This window comes from Haliaeetus albicilla, chromosome 13 (assembly GCF_947461875.1).
Source record: "Haliaeetus albicilla chromosome 13, bHalAlb1.1, whole genome shotgun sequence".
NCBI lineage: Eukaryota > Metazoa > Chordata > Aves > Accipitriformes > Accipitridae > Haliaeetus > Haliaeetus albicilla.
Window position 1 is genome coordinate 7,864,645 of NC_091495.1, and position 19,318 is coordinate 7,883,962.

General features: G+C 61.5%; 1 long non-coding RNA gene across 1 annotated transcript; it reads right to left on the reverse strand.

Moving 5' to 3' along the window:
* Positions 1-2,756: 2,756 nt before the first annotated feature.
* On the reverse strand, positions 2,757-4,039 carry LOC138688826 (uncharacterized). Its single transcript, XR_011327629.1, has 4 exons — positions 3,860-4,039; positions 3,562-3,704; positions 3,014-3,105; positions 2,757-2,924 (listed from the first exon to the last, which is right to left on the reverse strand). It is a non-coding gene; the product is annotated as an uncharacterized lncRNA (long non-coding RNA).
* Positions 4,040-19,318: the final 15,279 nt, after the last annotated feature.

Below are 19,318 nucleotides of genomic sequence, written 5' to 3' on the forward strand. Positions count from 1 at the left end.
TGGAGCAGATATCCACCTGCAGCCCAGGGAGGACCCCACGCCGGAGCAGGTGGCTTCCCGCAGGAGGCTGTGACCCCGTGGGAAGCCCACGCTGGAGCAGGCTCCTGGCAGGACCTGCGAATCTGTGGAGAGAGGAGCCCACGTTGGAGCAGTTTTTCTGGCAGGACTTGTGACCCCTTGGAGGACTCACGCTGGAGCAGCGTGCTCCTGAAGGACTGCACGCTGTGGAAGGGACCCACGCTGGAGCAGTTCGTGAAGAACTGCAGCCCGTGGGAAGGAGCCACGCCGGAGAAGTTCATGGAGGACTGTCTCCCGTGGGAGGGACCCCACACTGGAGCAGGGGAAGAGTGTGAGGAGTCCTGACCCTGAGGAGGATGAAGCGGCAGAAAATAACGTGTGATGAACTGACTGTAAACCCCATTGCCCGACCCCTGCGCCGCTGGGAGGGTTGGTAGAGAATCTGGGAGTGAAGCTGTGCGCGGGAAGAAGGGAGGGGTGGAGGGAAGGTGTTCTGAGATTTGGTTTTATTTCTCATTACCCTACTCTGGGCGATTTGTAATAAATTGAGTTAATTTTCCCCAAGCTGAGTCTGTTTTGCCCGTGACGGTAATTGGTGAGTGATCTCTCCTGTCCTTATCTCGACCCACAAGCCCTTTGTTATATTTTCTCTCCCCTCTCCAGCAGAGACGGAGTGATAGAACGGCTTTGGTGGGCACCTGGCATCCAGCCAGGGTCAACCCACCACACCTTGACTGGGGCTAGGGAATAAATATGTCAGGGGACCTCCACGAGACCCCCAGCCCCTGGACTGGCGGCTGGAAGATGGGAAGGTCAAAGGACCCTGATGGGAGCCCTGCAGGGCCTCATCCGTTGGGCCAACGGGCACCTTCCCTTGCCACACAGAGCATCTCATGGCCTGGGAAAGGGATGCTCGGGAGAGTTTCTGGCAAATCTCCGGAGAAGAGCCTCTCCCCGCCCCTCTCCCAGGGGGTTTCTCAGCTCTGGTGCCCTTCCCAAGGACGGCCCCACAGGCGGGTGCAGCCAGCTTTGCAGGAAAGAACAGGCAGCAGCCACAGCGGTCAGCACTGCGGGAAAGCCAAGGATAAATCCTTTTCACCCAAGTGTGATAAAGCCATAATGACCAAGCGTGCTGCTCCACGGGCAGGAGTATTCCTGCCTAAGCTCACCACACATTTCATGTCCGTGGGGCTTTCGGCAGGAGATGTACGGCTCTTCAGTGCTGGTGGTCGCTCCCCTCTTTCAGTAAAAATTGCAGATTTTCTTCCTGTTGGACCTGCCTCAATTCCACTCTCTTGGGGATTGCAAGCTGGCGCAGCACGTGTGCCAGAGACATTCCCACCGCTGGGCTGGTGTCCACAAAGCGGAGTCTGTCTTTAGCTTTAGGGCTCTCTCCCTCGAGGAGTTACCTCGGGCAGTGCCCCAACCTGAGGGGGAGTCCCCGACTGCAGACCCTCTGCTCCCAGGAGGACTGATTCCCACATGTCCACATGGGCGCACAAAACCCTCAGCATTCCGGCTTCCAAAGCTTTTTGGGGCGAGCTGACGCATTCCTACCGCCCAGCACGGCGGTTGGCTTTACACCGTTGCCATGAGTGAGGGCATTCTGCAGAAACTGCCCGGCACTCGCTGTGCAAGGGTGACGGCCGCGGGGAGCAGCAAGCTGCAGGTGACGGTGGCTGCATAAGGACCTTCAGCCCTTCCTGGCCACCGTGTCTGCCTACGTCTTGCCCTCGCTCGGAGCTCATGGGGCTGCTCCTCCGAGATAGCCCAAACGCAGCAGGACGTGGTCCTGGGCAACCTGCTCTAAGGGAGATAGCCCAAACGCAGCAGGACGTGGTCCTGGGCAACCTGCTCTAAGGGAGATAGCCCAAACGCAGCAGGACGTGGTCCTGGGCAACCTGCTCTAAGGGAGATAGCCCAAACGCAGCAGGACGTGGTCCTGGGCAACCTGCTCTAAGGGAGATAGCCCAAACGCAGCAGGACGTGGTCCTGGGCAACCTGCTCTAAGGGAGATAGCCCAAACGCAGCAGGACGTGGTCCTGGGCAACCTGCTCTAAGGGAGATAGCCCAAACGCAGCAGGACGTGGTCCTGGGCAACCTGCTCTAAGGGAGCCTGCTTGAGCAGAGGGCTTGGACGACCTCCACAGCTCCCTTCCAACCGCCACCCTCCTGTGCAACTCTGTGCCTTGCTTTCACTCCTAAAGCACCTGAACTCAGCCCTCGTGCCCGCCGGCAAGGATGCTGGGACAAGGCACGATCCCAAACTCCTCCCCGAGGGGTCATCCCCAAACAGCAGCTGCCCGCTCCAGAACAGCCGATGGCGGACACGCTCGGAAGAGAGAAAAATCGTTTTATTGAGAACATCAACTGCGGTGGGGGGCGGGCCCAGGACTCACAGGGGTTCAGCCAGTAACAGGAAAACGGCACCTACAAGGACAGAGTCAGAGAGCGCTGCTGAATGCACAGCGGCAGGAAGAGGCAGGGTTTGGTTGCCCTCTCTTTGGGGAACACCGTTGACGAGGAATTGCTCATAGCCCAGAAGAGAGCGAGCTATGGCTGGCATTGCCGAGGGGAGGGCTCCGGCGCCTTATCCCCACGGGGAATGCCCTTAGAGAGCTGTGCGCGCGCAGAGATGCACAGGGCCCCTGTGCCACGCAGCGGGGCTCGATGGGGAGCCCCTGGGGAGCGGCCACGGGGTTCCTGCCAGACCCTGCGCAGCAGCAGAGCCTGGTACACACCTGGGCTTCTCGACCTGCCGGACCTTCCTGCATCTTTTCCGTCTGCGATGCCCCGATCTGTTTTCTCTCTTCCTCCTCTTGTTTTCGGCACAGCTTTCATCTCCCCAGGCCTGTTTCCTCCTTCGGTTTCCTCTCTTTTCCTTGTCCCGGGGAGAGCCTGCAAACCTTTCCATCCCACAGTGTGCTTAGATAGGTAAGGCCACGACGATCCAGCGGACACAGTTCTGATTTTAACCCAAAGTGACTCGTTTTACCTTCTTTCCTCTGAAAGGCTGCCCAGTTGCTGCGGGCATGGCAGGGGCTCTGCTGTGCTCTTGAGGGTGGCTGGAGGCAAAGCTGGAGGTGCCTAAACCAGAAATGTTGGAGTTAAGGGGTGGCAAGGGACGGCCTGGAGTAGTAAGGGACTGCTTGCCAAATTGCCACCTTAGCTCTCCGGGGAAGATGCTGCTTTGCATCGTCCACATTTTGCACAGTCCGCCCGCCCCAAAACAGACTTGATGAAACTGTGATGAAGTAGGATCTGAGCAAAAGCCCTCTCAAGTTGACAGCTACTCCCCGCTGTCTTCTTGTCGGTATTTGGTTGGATTAAGCACATGCCTAATGCATTTGAGAAAGGACCTTTCCAGTTTTCCGCACAGTGTACGATTCCGCGGGGGAGGAGGAGGAGGAGGAGGAGGAGGAACCCCGAACGCACAAGCCATCGGCTGGCCGGAGGAGGCCCAGCAGCTACTTGGCCTCCTCAGAAACTACCCTCCTACCCGAGAGACGCTGTCACGGTGCTTGTGGAGCGGAGCTGACATACCTCTGCCGTTTTGGACTCCGCCACCGTGCCTCCCCCAGCTCCTTTGAGGACGTCCAGAGAGGGGGATGCATGCAGAATGGCTTCTGCCTGGTGGCCCTGGTCTGCTCTGCCTGCAGGGCCACTTTGCTTTTCCAAATGCAGGTCTAGAAAGCAAAACCATGTGCAGCAGTGACGCCTTGGAAGTAAGGCACGCCTAAAGCAAAACCCACCCCAAGCCCTACACCGCTTTTCTTCTTGACGTTGAGGTTTCTGGTATCCCGAGCCCCAGCCTGGGACAGCCCTCAGTTCCTCCTCATACCTGTGGCTCCGTCCGTGGGGGCTGGCGACTCCCCGGCTGCTGGACGGGAGCGGCCGGCCACCTCCTCCCCAACGATGTCGCCGCAATTTTCAATCATGAACAGCACCAGCGTGTTCACCTGCACACATCAAACCCTTGGTCTCAACCCAGCTGCCTGAAGTTGTACCAAGCAGCCTTTCCCACTCCCGACCCTTGCCTCTGCACAGACGGCTGTGGCTGTGGGGCTGCCTTTGCGGGCAGCCACCCCACCGGCATTTGCTCAAGGGAGGAGGCAGCCAGGGACCTCTGAGCAGCCAAGCTCTGATGGGCCGGCAAGGCTGCAGCCGGCTTGCCAACACAGCGCACCTTCTCGGTCACCTCCAGCATGGCCTGGAGCGGGAGCAGGTCCTCGTCGGGTGGGCTCAGCAGGTTTGGCCCAAGACAGATGGCCAGGTTGCTGGCGGTCATCCTGCTGGTGGCTGCGTTGTGGCCGATGTGCTGGAGCAGCGAGAGCAGCTGCTTGAGGAGCAGGAGGTTGGCCGCAGGCAACTTCTCGGCCACCCTGAGGGACCGGGAACTCAACGTTAATAGAGCAGATGTTGCCCACAGCCATCCCCAAAGCTTGCCCAAGGCAGGGGTAGCCAGCGGCTCCAGGTGCTCTCAGCCAGCGGTCAGGGCTCCTGCTCAACAGGCGGGCTGCTGCCCGCACTTACGCTTTCAGCTCGGAGAGCCTCTCCTCCTTGCCGGTCCTCTCCATGGCTTGCATCCAGTCCTCGTAGAGGTTGTTGACGAGCAGCTTGTCGGGGATGCTCCGGAGGAAGTCCTGCAATGCCAAGGGCTCCGGGTGAGCCTTTGAAGTTTCCAGGCCGGCCGGGAGCTCCTCCAGCCGCAGGTCAGAAGCGCTCACCTTCAAGACGGCGGCCAGCAGGAGCGCAGGCTGGCTTCCCAGGTCAACATCGGCGTCGCGGTCCAGGGCCTCCCGCAGCTCCCGAAGCTCGGTCCCGCCGGCGGCTCTGCGGAATATCCCCTCCGTCGACGGTCCTTCCCGGCGCAGGACAGCCAGCAGCTCCTGCAGGAGAGGCAGGAGGACAGTTGCTTGGCTGAGGAGCTGCCTTCCGACAGCGGTGGCCAGAGCACTGCCCCAGAGCGGGCTCCTTGCTGGGGGCGAAGAGCCCAAGCCGCCATCCCCGGAGCTCCTGGGGACGCCCGTGTCCCCTGTGGAGCGGCCGGAGGGAGGGCTCCCACCGCCTCTAGGGAGCATCTGGAGGGCTGGGGACCCCCCGGCCAGGCTGGCTTACCTGGATGGGCCGGGGCAGGGAGCCGTCCTCCCCGCAGAGGGCTGCCAGGGGCTGGCCAAAGAGCGCCCTGCTGCAGCCGGAGCCCGCCTGCCCTGGCGCCTGGGCAGCGGCCGGGGTCCTCCGCTGAGCAAAGGGCCAGGGCAGCCCCCTCCTCTTCCTCCTCCTGCCGCTGCTCCCTCCTGCCGCAAAGGAAAGCAGAGCAAGAGCCCGTCAACGGAGACCGCCAGGCCAGTGCTCCCGGGGCCTGCCCTGCCCGCAGCGTGGTGCTGAGCGGTGCAGCAGGACGGGCAGGGAGCCAGCAGCTGGAACGCTGAGCTCCGGCTCAGCAGCTCCAGCTGGGAGGCTCCTGAGAGCCGGCACGCCACCAGGAGAGGAGAGCCTGGCCCGGCCCTCGCCCTGTCCTCCTCCAAGCCGTGGGCAGCAGCAGAGGCTCCGTGTCCCCGCAGAACCACGTCCAGCGGCCGCTGCCCAGCGGGTGTCCTTCCTCCTGGAGGTGACGTCCTGCCTCGGGCTGCCCAACCTGCATGGCGACACTCGAGGGACAAGTGAGCACAGCTCCAGCGCTTGCAGGAGCTTACCGCTCTCCCCGAAACTCACCCGGTGCGTGGCAAAGTCCCCCTCCGCTGCTCGGCGGGACCGCCGGAGGCCCTTGCTTGGGACCAGCCTGCAAGAACCAGGCTGCGCTCAGAGAGCAGCCCCGCAGCGCAAAGGGCCGCCGGCGAGCTGCCAGCCGGCACCGGCAGCCTGAGCGCGGCAGAGCCGGGACCCTCTGCCCTCCCGGGCTCTCTGCCCCGCGGGGCAGGTTTCCCCCCAGCACCGCCGGCGAGGATGTGCCGGCATTCCCGGCGGCTCCCCGACCCTCTCCGCTCCCCGAGCGGCACCACCCTTCCCGCCATCCCTCACCCCACTGGCCGCACGTGCCGGCACAGCCAGAGGCGGGCGAAAGGCAGCCCTTCTCACCTCGGCCTGGCCCTCCATCAGCCTCTCCAGGCTCCCGGCGCTGAACGTCCTCCACTGGGCAAGAGAGAAGGAGCGGAGGCAGGTGAGCAGCGATGCCTCTGCCGCTCGCTCGGCTGGAGGACCAGGGCTCGGGGGCAGAGCCCAGACCGGGCGGGCACTCACGGCGTGGCGGCGGCCCAGCTCCTTCTCCAGGAGCCTGATTGACGGCACAGGCGTCACCCGGGCTCTCTTGGCTCCTTCTGGTGTCCTGTGCGCCGGGAAGGGACAGGGAGAGAGCTGGCTGAGCCCCGAGCCGCCTCTTCTCCCTTGTGCGGCAGCTCTGCCCGAGCGAGAGCTGCCGGCAGCCGCGGGGGCACCTCTCCCCAGCTGGGGAGCTGTGTTCCCCCGTCCGGCTGCACCTGCAGCATCCCCGCGGCTTACCCCAGCAGCGTGCCCACCCACAGCTCCTTCAGCGCCCGGGAGCTGCCGAAAGAGAGGAGAACCAGCGTCAGGCCCCGCTGCCCCCCAGCCCGCGGGCAGAGGCGGGCGCCTGCGCAGCCCTGCCCCGTGGGGAAGGACGCCGGAGCGGGACGAAGCCCCGTGGGGAAGGACGCCGGAGCGGGACGAAGCCCCGTGGGGCAGGACAGAGGCGCTGCCCGAGCCCTGGCTCCCCGTGCCCTGCCGGAGCAGCTGCTTTCGCCCTCCCCTTCTGGGGACCCAAAGGGGAGGCGGGACCTGCCCATGCCCCCATCCCTCCCTGCCGGCGTGCTGCTTGCTCCCTGCCCAGGCTCTGCACGCAGGGCAGAGGCCGCTCTCACGATGGCGTGGGCGTGCTTGGGAACGTCTCCCGCCCGGCCGTGGCACTCACGGGAAAGTGGCAACGCAGGAGCCGCTGGGCCAGACGAGGAGGACGGAGGTCCTGTCCTCATCGCCGCCTTCCTCCTCTTCCTCGTCCCCCGCCGCCTCCTTTCCGCCGCTCAGCACCCACAGCTGGTCCAGGGCCAGGCGGAGCTGTGGGCGCACGCTGGTGCCGCGTCTGCGGAGAGCAGAGAGGAGAGGCAGGCGGTGAGCTGGAGGTGGCCTCCTGGGGGTCCCCCCGGGCAGAGCCCTGTCCCCCGCCTGCCCTTGGGACGGACGGACGGACAGCGATGGGCGCCTCCAGCACCCACCAAGGTGCCGGGGCCTGGGGCTGGTGCCGGGGCGTCCCTGCCCCGGGGCCGGGGCCGGGGCCGGGGCCGGGGCCGGGGCCAGGGCCAGGGCCAGGGCTGGGGGAAAGGCAGCTGGGCTCTGAGGGTCTTACTGCAACTTGGCGATCACCAGTTCCTCCTGGAGGAGGAGAAGGCGTCTCTCGCTCCTCTTGCGGCCCCGGGTCAGCCGCACGTCCGTGCTCAGCACCGGCTCGGCGTCGGTGAGAGCCTCCCTGCGGAGCAGAGAGCGGCGGGCATGAGAAAGGCCGCCGCCGCCGCCGCTGCCGCGGGTCCCGGCCGTGCCCCCCAGGCACAGGGAGAGCCCACCTGGAGCCGCAGCAGCAGTTGGCCTGGCCCATCCTGCCCGGGAGAGGAGGACCCTCGCCGTGGACCGAGGACGCGGGCCAGTCGGCGACAGCGGGGATGGGAGGCGAGGTGCCGGTGCCGGCGAGGTGCCGCTCGGCCAGATCCTGCCTCCTCCCAGCGCTCCTGCGTGCCAGCACAGCTCCGTGCTGCTGTCTCTGGCGGCCGTGGGCTCCAACTGACAACATTCCGAGCCCAACGACCAACATTCTGAGCCCAACGGAAAGTGGGAGGGGCACTGGGGCGAGAGTTCTCTCCAGTATGGCCGTCTCTGCCTGGCACTGGGGAGCCCCGGGCGGGCTGGACGGACCCAGCAGAGGGGAAGGACCCTCTCCCTCCACCTCTTGCCAACGCTTTGCCTACTGCAGCCCAGGAGGCAGTGAGCCGCCTTTGCCCCAGGGGCACTTTTCTGGCTCGAAATCGGTCCACTTGGCGTCCACCATCACCCCAGGTGTCTGCACAGCTGCTTTCCAGCTGGGTGTCCCCCAGCGTTTACTGGCGCAAGGGCTTCTTCGTCCCCAGGTCTCCAGGACTTTGCTCTTCCCCTTGGGGAACTACAGGAGGTTCCCGTCAGCCCCTTTCTCCAGCCGGTCAAGATCCCCCTGGCTGACAGCAGGACCCTCCGGCGCATGAGCCTCTCCTCCCGGTTCTGTGCCACCTGCAAGCTGCCGGAGGGTCCGCTCTGCCCCGTCTCCCAGATCCCAGTGAATGTGAGCAGGTCCCCCATAGCGCAGCCCAGGGGGTGCCTGGGACATCCCTTGTCACAGCAGGCTCAGAAATTTAGGGGGAAAACCCACGTTGGGTTTTTGTATTATTTACACAGTGCTTCCCCTTTGTTGTTCCTGCAAGCTAATAAAAGGTGTTCAAAATAGGTCTCATTTCTCATTGGAATGTCACGGCTCTTCACAGTGCTGATGTCATGTGTAACTCAGGTTGTACTCTCGCACAGAGCGTTAGGTAGTATGTAGCCTAGATTATTAGGGAGAAGATCGCAGATTACTGCATTAGTCGTGCAAACACCAACGACAGGAGGTTGCATCTAGCTCTTGAGCCAAAGGGTAAAAATCCAAGGTGTCCGTTGAACTCAGTGGGCTATTGATCAGCAGATTGAGCTCACCATGTTCAGAAAAGAAAAGGTACGCGAGAAAGGCGTCTTCTACCTTGACTGGTACAATGCGTGTTTTTGTAGGTATGAAGATAAATTATCCGTCCCCCTCCCGCCACCCCCTTCCAAAAAAGAAAGGACTAGAGAAAAAAGATTCAACTTGTAGAGCAATGGGGCTTGTAACAGCCAAGTAAATTCCCCTAGGTCATTCCCATTCAATGAGCCACTTTGCCTGACATTCTGCCTCTACTTGGTACCAGCAGAAGACTCTACCTGTGCCATGCTGTCCTGATTTCAGCTGGGATAGAGTTAATTGTCTTCCTAGTAGCTGGTACAGTGCTACGTTTTAAGTTCAGTATGCAAAGAATGTTGATAACACTGATGTTTTCAGTTGTTGCTTAGTAGTGTTTAGTCTAAAGTCAAGGATTTTTCAGCTTCTCATGCCCAGCCAGTGAGAAAGCTGGAGGGGCACAAGGAGTTGGCACAGGACAGCGCCAGGGCAGCTGACCCAAAGTGGCCAACGGGGTATTCCATACCGTGTGACGTCCCATCTAGTGTAGGAACTGGGGGGAGTGGGGGCTGGGGATCGCCGCTGGGGGACTAACTGGGTGTCGATCAGCGGGTGGTGAGCATTTGCACCGCGCATCATTTGTACATTCCAGTCCTTTTATTATTGCTGTTGTCATTGCATTAGTGTTATCATTATCATTATTAGTTTCTTCTTTTCTGTTCCATTAAACCGTTCTTATCTCAACCCACGAGCTTTACTTCTTTTCCCGATTTTCTCTCCCATCCCACTGGGGGGGTGGGCGGGGAGTGAGCGGCTGCGTGGTGCTTAGTTGCTGGCTGGGGTTAAACGACGACAGGGGTCTGCTCTGAACCTCGTGACTCAACAGGAGGGATCTCCTTATTCCCTGCACTGATGTATATGGTTACACAGTTTACAGAAGTAGTCTGATGCTAATTCCTGTTGCGAGAAACCCTGCCACCTACTACCACGCCTCCCCAGTTCCATTTGCTTCTGTCATAAATAAAATCTTTAACTGATCGTTTGGTGTCGTTTCACCTCAACTTAGCTGGAGGGAATTTTGAATTAAACAGGACTCCCTGGTCTGTCCAGTCTGGGTCGTGACAGTTGGTTTTGATTTTTTTTTTTTTAATTTATGATTTTTAATTTAATTATGGCACTGCCTTTACCTGAACCCGTGAGGGATGGTGCTGCGCAGGGTCTGGCAGGAACCCCGTGGCCGCTCCCCAGGGGCTCCCCATCGAGCCCCGCTGCGTGGCACAGGGGCCCTGTGCATCTCTGCGCGCGCACAGCTCTCTAAGGGCATTCCCCGTGGGGATAAGGCGCCGGAGCCCTCCCCTCGGCAATGCCAGCCATAGCTCGCTCTCTTCTGGGCTATGAGCAATTCCTCGTCAACGGTGTTCCCCAAAGAGAGGGCAACCAAACCCTGCCTCTTCCTGCCGCTGTGCATTCAGCAGCGCTCTCTGACTCTGTCCTTGTAGGTGCCGTTTTCCTGTTACTGGCTGAACCCCTGTGAGTCCTGGGCCCGCCCCCCACCGCAGTTGATGTTCTCAATAAAACGATTTTTCTCTCTTCCGAGCGTGTCCGCCATCGGCTGTTCTGGAGCGGGCAGCTGCTGTTTGGGGATGACCCCTCGGGGAGGAGTTTGGGATCGTGCCTTGTCCCAGCATCCTTGCCGGCGGGCACGAGGGCTGAGTTCAGGTGCTTTAGGAGTGAAAGCAAGGCACAGAGTTGCACAGGAGGGTGGCGGTTGGAAGGGAGCTGTGGAGGTCGTCCAAGCCCTCTGCTCAAGCAGGCTCCCTTAGAGCAGGTTGCCCAGGACCACGTCCTGCTGCGTTTGGGCTATCTCCCTTAGAGCAGGTTGCCCAGGACCACGTCCTGCTGCGTTTGGGCTATCTCCCTTAGAGCAGGTTGCCCAGGACCACGTCCTGCTGCGTTTGGGCTATCTCCCTTAGAGCAGGTTGCCCAGGACCACGTCCTGCTGCGTTTGGGCTATCTCCCTTAGAGCAGGTTGCCCAGGACCACGTCCTGCTGCGTTTGGGCTATCTCCCTTAGAGCAGGTTGCCCAGGACCACGTCCTGCTGCGTTTGGGCTATCTCCCTTAGAGCAGGTTGCCCAGGACCACGTCCTGCTGCGTTTGGGCTATCTCGGAGGAGCAGCCCCATGAGCTCCGAGCGAGGGCAAGACGTAGGCAGACACGGTGGCCAGGAAGGGCTGAAGGTCCTTATGCAGCCACCGTCACCTGCAGCTTGCTGCTCCCCGCGGCCGTCACCCTTGCACAGCGAGTGCCGGGCAGTTTCTGCAGAATGCCCTCACTCATGGCAACGGTGTAAAGCCAACCGCCGTGCTGGGCGGTAGGAATGCGTCAGCTCGCCCCAAAAAGCTTTGGAAGCCGGAATGCTGAGGGTTTTGTGCGCCCATGTGGACATGTGGGAATCAGTCCTCCTGGGAGCAGAGGGTCTGCAGTCGGGGACTCCCCCTCAGGTTGGGGCACTGCCCGAGGTAACTCCTCGAGGGAGAGAGCCCTAAAGCTAAAGACAGACTCCGCTTTGTGGACACCAGCCCAGCGGTGGGAATGTCTCTGGCACACGTGCTGCGCCAGCTTGCAATCCCCAAGAGAGTGGAATTGAGGCAGGTCCAACAGGAAGAAAATCTGCAATTTTTACTGAAAGAGGGGAGCGACCACCAGCACTGAAGAGCCGTACATCTCCTGCCGAAAGCCCCACGGACATGAAATGTGTGGTGAGCTTAGGCAGGAATACTCCTGCCCGTGGAGCAGCACGCTTGGTCATTATGGCTTTATCACGCTTGGGTGAAAAGGATTTATCCTTGGCTTTCCCGCAGTGCTGACCGCTGTGGCTGCTGCCTGTTCTTTCCTGCAAAGCTGGCTGCACCCGCCTGTGGGGCCATCCTTGGGAAGGGCACCAGAGCTGAGAAACCCCCGGGAGAGGGGCGGGGAGAGGCTCTTCTCCGGAGATTTGCCAGAAACTCTCCCGAGCATCCCTTTCCCAGGCCATGAGATGCTCTGTGTGGCAAGGGAAGGTGCCCGTTGGCCCAACGGATGAGGCCCTGCAGGGCTCCCATCAGGGTCCTTTGACCTTCCCATCTTCCAGCCGCCAGTCCAGGGGCTGGGGGTCTCGTGGAGGTCCCCTGACATATTTATTCCCTAGCCCCAGTCAAGGTGTGGTGGGTTGACCCTGGCTGGATGCCAGGTGCCCACCAAAGCCGTTCTATCACTCCGTCTCTGCTGGAGAGGGGAGAGAAAATATAACAAAGGGCTTGTGGGTCGAGATAAGGACAGGAGAGATCACTCACCAATTACCGTCACGGGCAAAACAGACTCAGCTTGGGGAAAATTAACTCAATTTATTACAAATCGCCCAGAGTAGGGTAATGAGAAATAAAACCAAATCTCAGAACACCTTCCCTCCACCCCTCCCTTCTTCCCGCGCACAGCTTCACTCCCAGATTCTCTACCAACCCTCCCAGCGGCGCAGGGGTCGGGCAATGGGGTTTACAGTCAGTTCATCACACGTTATTTTCTGCCGCTTCATCCTCCTCAGGGTCAGGACTCCTCACACTCTTCCCCTGCTCCAGTGTGGGGTCCCTCCCACGGGAGACAGTCCTCCATGAACTTCTCCGGCGTGGCTCCTTCCCACGGGCTGCAGTTCTTCACGAACTGCTCCAGCGTGGGTCCCTTCCACAGCGTGCAGTCCTTCAGGAGCACGCTGCTCCAGCGTGAGTCCTCCAAGGGGTCACAAGTCCTGCCAGAAAAACTGCTCCAACGTGGGCTCCTCTCTCCACAGATTCGCAGGTCCTGCCAGGAGCCTGCTCCAGCGTGGGCTTCCCACGGGGTCACAGCCTCCTGCGGGAAGCCACCTGCTCCGGCGTGGGGTCCTCCCTGGGCTGCAGGTGGATATCTGCTCCACTGTGGACCTCCATGGGCTGCAGGCGGACAGCCTGCCTCACCGTGGTCTTCCCCACGGGCTGCAGGGGAATCTCTGCTCCAGCGCCTGGAGCATCTTCTCCCCTCCTTCTGCACTGACCTGGGGGTCTGCAGGGCTGTTTCTCTGACATGTTCTCGCTCCTCTCTCCGGCTGCCATGTCTGTGCCCCCTGCAACTTTTTTTCCTTCTTAAATATGTTATCCCAGAGGCGCTACCATTATCACTGATTGGCTCGGCCTTGGCTGGCAGCGGGTCCGCCGTAGAGCCGGCTGGTGTTGGCCCTGGCAGACATAGGGGAAGCTTCCAGCAGCTTGTCACAGAAGCCACCCCTGTAACGCCCCCGCTACCAAAACCTTGCCACACAAACCCAACATGTGCTCAGAATAAACCTGGGGGGGAGGTTGGCAGGGGCTGCCCTTGCTCAGGGGATGGCTGGGCATCGGTCAGCTGGTGGAGAGCAAGTGCTTTCCTTTGCATCCCTTGTTTTTCACGGGCTTTAGTTTCCCTTCCATTGCTAGTTTTGTTTTTTTTTAAAAATTCCAATTCTTAGTTTAATTATGAAACTGCCTTTACCTGAACCCGTGAGTTTTCTCCCTTTTACCCTCCCGATTGTCCCCCGCCATCCCCCTGGGGGGCAGGGAGCGAGCGACTGTGTGGTGCTCAGCCACCAGCCAGGCTTAAACCACCACAACCTGTGAGCAAAAGAGTTACCTACGGAGGGATGGGGAGAGCGCTCATCCTTCCTCCTCCCTCAGGGCGCGGGCGTCCCCTGTATCACACCGGGGCGCACAAAAGCCTCAGCAGTCCGGCTGCTGTTGGCGCCGCTTCCACAGCTTTTTGGGGCGAGCTGACGCATTCCTACCGCCCAGCACGGCGGTTGGCTTTACACCATTGCCATGAGTGAGGGGATTCTGCAGAAACTGCCCGGCACTCGCTGTGCAAGGGTGACGGCCGCGGGGAGCAGCAAGCTGCAGGTGACGGTGGCTGCATAAGGACCTTCAGCCCTTCCTGGCCACCGTGTCTGCCTACGTCTTGCCCTCGCTCGGAGCTCATGGGGCTGCTCCTCCGAGATAGCCCAAACGCAGCAGGACGTGGTCCTGGGCAACCTGCTCTAAGGGAGATAGCCCAAACGCAGCAGGACGTGGTCCTGGGCAACCTGCTCTAAGGGAGATAGCCCAAACGCAGCAGGACGTGGTCCTGGGCAACCTGCTCTAAGGGAGATAGCCCAAACGCAGCAGGACGTGGTCCTGGGCAACCTGCTCTAAGGGAGATAGCCCAAACGCAGCAGGACGTGGTCCTGGGCAACCTGCTCTAAGGGAGATAGCCCAAACGCAGCAGGACGTGGTCCTGGGCAACCTGCTCTAAGGGAGATAGCCCAAACGCAGCAGGACGTGGTCCTGGGCAACCTGCTCTAAGGGAGCCTGCTTGAGCAGAGGGCTTGGACGACCTCCACAGCTCCCTTCCAACCGCCACCCTCCTGTGCAACTCTGTGCCTTGCTTTCACTCCTAAAGCACCTGAACTCAGCCCTCGTGCCCGCCGGCAAGGATGCTGGGACAAGGCACGATCCCAAACTCCTCCCCGAGGGGTCATCCCCAAACAGCAGCTGCCCGCTCCAGAACAGCCGATGGCGGACACGCTCGGAAGAGAGAAAAATCGTTTTATTGAGAACATCAACTGCGGTGGGGGGCGGGCCCAGGACTCACAGGGGTTCAGCCAGTAACAGGAAAACGGCACCTACAAGGACAGAGTCAGAGAGCGCTGCTGAATGCACAGCGGCAGGAAGAGGCAGGGTTTGGTTGCCCTCTCTTTGGGGAACACCGTTGACGAGGAATTGCTCATAGCCCAGAAGAGAGCGAGCTATGGCTGGCATTGCCGAGGGGAGGGCTCCGGCGCCTTATCCCCACGGGGAATGCCCTTAGAGAGCTGTGCGCGCGCAGAGATGCACAGGGCCCCTGTGCCACGCAGCGGGGCTCGATGGGGAGCCCCTGGGGAGCGGCCACGGGGTTCTTGCCAGACCCTGCGCAGCACCATCCCTCACGGGTTCAGGTAAAGGCAGTGCCATAATTAAATTAAAAATCATAAATTAAAAAAAAAAAAATCAAAACCAACTGTCACGACCCAGACTGGACAGACCAGGGAGTCCTGTTTAATTCAAAATTCCCTCCAGCTAAGTTGAGGTGAAACGACACCAAACGATCAGTTAAAGATTTTATTTATGACAGAAGCAAATGGAACTGGGGAGGCGTGGTAGTAGGTGGCAGGGTTTCTCGCAACAGGAATTAGCATCAGACTACTTCTGTAAACTGTGTAACCATATACATCAGTGCAGGGAATAAGGAGATCCCTCCTGTTGAGTCACGAGGTTCAGAGCAGACCCCTGTCGTCGTTTAACCCCAGCCAGCAACTAAGCACCACGCAGCCGCTCACTCCCCGCCCACCCCCCCAGTGGGATGGGAGAGAAAATCGGGAAAAGAAGTAAAGCTCGTGGGTTGAGATAAGAACGGTTTAATGGAACAGAAAAGAAGAAACTAATAATGATAATGATAACACTAATGCAATGACAACAGCAATAATAAAAGGACTGGAATGTACAAATGATGCGCGGTGCAAATGCTCACCACCCGCCGATCGACACCCAGTTAGTCCCCCAGCGGCGATCCCCAGCCCCCACTCCCCCCAGTTCCTACACTAGATGGGACGTCACACGGTATGGAATACCCCGTTGGCCACTTTGGGTCAGCTGCCCTGGCGCTGTCCTGTGCCAACTCCTTGTGCCCCTCCAGCTTTCTCACTGGCTGGGCATGAGAAGCTGAAAAATCCTTGACTTTAGACTAAACACTACTAAGCAACAACTGAAAACATCAGTGTTATCAACATTCTTTGCATACTGAACTTAAAACGTAGCACTGTACCAGCTACTAGGAAGACAATTAACTCTATCCCAGCTGAAATCAGGACAGCATGGCACAGGTAGAGTCTTCTGCTGGTACCAAGTAGAGGCAGAATGTCAGGCAAAGTGGCTCATTGAATGGGAATGACCTAGGGGAATTTACTTGGCTGTTACAAGCCCCATTGCTCTACAAGTTGAATCTTTTTTCTCTAGTCCTTTCTTTTTTGGAAGGGGGTGGCGGGAGGGGGACGGATAATTTATCTTCATACCTACAAAAACACGCATTGTACCAGTCAAGGTAGAAGACGCCTTTCTCGCGTACCTTTTCTTTTCTGAACATGGTGAGCTCAATCTGCTGATCAATAGCCCACTGAGTTCAACGGACACCTTGGATTTTTACCCTTTGGCTCAAGAGCTAGATGCAACCTCCTGTCGTTGGTGTTTGCACGACTAATGCAGTAATCTGCGATCTTCTCCCTAATAATCTAGGCTACATACTACCTAACGCTCTGTGCGAGAGTACAACCTGAGTTACACATGACATCAGCACTGTGAAGAGCCGTGACATTCCAATGAGAAATGAGACCTATTTTGAACACCTTTTATTAGCTTGCAGGAACAACAAAGGGGAAGCACTGTGTAAATAATACAAAAACCCAACGTGGGTTTTCCCCCTAAATTTCTGAGCCTGCTGTGACAAGGGATGTCCCAGGCACCCCCTGGGCTGCGCTATGGGGGACCTGCTCACATTCACTGGGATCTGGGAGACGGGGCAGAGCGGACCCTCCGGCAGCTTGCAGGTGGCACAGAACCGGGAGGAGAGGCTCATGCGCCGGAGGGTCCTGCTGTCAGCCAGGGGGATCTTGACCGGCTGGAGAAAGGGGCTGACGGGAACCTCCTGTAGTTCCCCAAGGGGAAGAGCAAAGTCCTGGAGACCTGGGGACGAAGAAGCCCTTGCGCCAGTAAACGCTGGGGGACACCCAGCTGGAAAGCAGCTGTGCAGACACCTGGGGTGATGGTGGACGCCAAGTGGACCGATTTCGAGCCAGAAAAGTGCCCCTGGGGCAAAGGCGGCTCACTGCCTCCTGGGCTGCAGTAGGCAAAGCGTTGGCAAGAGGTGGAGGGAGAGGGTCCTTCCCCTCTGCTGGGTCCGTCCAGCCCGCCCGGGGCTCCCCAGTGCCAGGCAGAGACGGCCATACTGGAGAGAACTCTCGCCCCAGTGCCCCTCCCACTTTCCGTTGGGCTCAGAATGTTGGTCGTTGGGCTCGGAATGTTGTCAGTTGGAGCCCACGGCCGCCAGAGACAGCAGCACGGAGCTGTGCTGGCACGCAGGAGCGCTGGGAGGAGGCAGGATCTGGCCGAGCGGCACCTCGCCGGCACCGGCACCTCGCCTCCCATCCCCGCTGTCGCCGACTGGCCCGCGTCCTCGGTCCACGGCGAGGGTCCTCCTCTCCCGGGCAGGATGGGCCAGGCCAACTGCTGCTGCGGCTCCAGGTGGGCTCTCCCTGTGCCTGGGGGGCACGGCCGGGACCCGCGGCAGCGGCGGCGGCGGCGGCCTTTCTCATGCCCGCCGCTCTCTGCTCCGCAGGGAGGCTCTCACCGACGCCGAGCCGGTGCTGAGCACGGACGTGCGGCTGACCCGGGGCCGCAAGAGGAGCGAGAGACGCCTTCTCCTCCTCCAGGAGGAACTGGTGATCGCCAAGTTGCAGTAAGACCCTCAGAGCCCAGCTGCCTTTCCCCCAGCCCTGGCCCTGGCCCTGGCCCCGGCCCCGGCCCCGGCCCCGGCCCCGGCCCCGGGGCAGGGACGCCCCGGCACCAGCCCCAGGCCCCGGCACCTTGGTGGGTGCTGGAGGCGCCCATCGCTGTCCGTCCGTCCGTCCCAAGGGCAGGCGGGGGACAGGGCTCTGCCCGGGGGGACCCCCAGGAGGCCACCTCCAGCTCACCGCCTGCCTCTCCTCTCTGCTCTCCGCAGACGCGGCACCAGCGTGCGCCCACAGCTCCGCCTGGCCCTGGACCAGCTGTGGGTGCTGAGCGGCGGAAAGGAGGCGGCGGGGGACGAGGAAGAGGAGGAAGGCGGCGATGAGGACAGGACCTCCGTCCTCCTCGTCTGGCCCAGCGGCTCCTGCGTTGCCACTTTCCCGTGAGTGCCACGGCCGGGCGGGAGACGTTCCCAAGCACGCCCACGCCATCGTGAGAGCGGCCTCTGCCCTGCGTGCAGAGCCTGGGCAGGGAGCAAGCAGCACGCCGGCAGGGAGGGATGGGGGCATGGGCAGGTCCCGCCTCCCCTTTGGGTCCCCAGAAGGGGAGGGCGAAAGCAGCTGCTCCGGCAGGGCACGGGGAGCCAGGGCTCGGGCAGCGCCTCTGTCCTGCCCCACGGGGCTTCGTCCCGCTCCGGCGTCCTTCCCCACGGGGCTTCGTCCCGCTCCGGCGTCCTTCCCCACGGGGCAGGGCTGCGCAGGCGCCCGCCTCTGCCCGCGGGCTGGGGGGCAGCGGGGCCTGACGCTGGTTCTCCTCTCTTTCGGCAGCTCCCGGGCGCTGAAGGAGCTGTGGGTGGGCACGCTGCTGGGGTAAGCCGCGGGGATGCTGCAGGTGCAGCCGGACGGGGGAACACAGCTCCCCAGCTGGGGAGAGGTGCCCCCGCGGCTGCCGGCAGCTCTCGCTCGGGCAGAGCTGCCGCACAAGGGAGAAGAGGCGGCTCGGGGCTCAGCCAGCTCTCTCCCTGTCCCTTCCCGGCGCACAGGACACCAGAAGGAGCCAAGAGAGCCCGGGTGACGCCTGTGCCGTCAATCAGGCTCCTGGAGAAGGAGCTGGGCCGCCGCCACGCCGTGAGTGCCCGCCCGGTCTGGGCTCTGCCCCCGAGCCCTGGTCCTCCAGCCGAGCGAGCGGCAGAGGCATCGCTGCTCACCTGCCTCCGCTCCTTCTCTCTTGCCCAGTGGAGGACGTTCAGCGCCGGGAGCCTGGAGAGGCTGATGGAGGGCCAGGCCGAGGTGAGAAGGGCTGCCTTTCGCCCGCCTCTGGCTGTGCCGGCACGTGCGGCCAGTGGGGTGAGGGATGGCGGGAAGGGTGGTGCCGCTCGGGGAGCGGAGAGGGTCGGGGAGCCGCCGGGAATGCCGGCACATCCTCGCCGGCGGTGCTGGGGGGAAACCTGCCCCGCGGGGCAGAGAGCCCGGGAGGGCAGAGGGTCCCGGCTCTGCCGCGCTCAGGCTGCCGGTGCCGGCTGGCAGCTCGCCGGCGGCCCTTTGCGCTGCGGGGCTGCTCTCTGAGCGCAGCCTGGTTCTTGCAGGCTGGTCCCAAGCAAGGGCCTCCGGCGGTCCCGCCGAGCAGCGGAGGGGGACTTTGCCACGCACCGGGTGAGTTTCGGGGAGAGCGGTAAGCTCCTGCAAGCGCTGGAGCTGTGCTCACTTGTCCCTCGAGTGTCGCCATGCAGGTTGGGCAGCCCGAGGCAGGACGTCACCTCCAGGAGGAAGGACACCCGCTGGGCAGCGGCCGCTGGACGTGGTTCTGCGGGGACACGGAGCCTCTGCTGCTGCCCACGGCTTGGAGGAGGACAGGGCGAGGGCCGGGCCAGGCTCTCCTCTCCTGGTGGCGTGCCGGCTCTCAGGAGCCTCCCAGCTGGAGCTGCTGAGCCGGAGCTCAGCGTTCCAGCTGCTGGCTCCCTGCCCGTCCTGCTGCACCGCTCAGCACCACGCTGCGGGCAGGGCAGGCCCCGGGAGCACTGGCCTG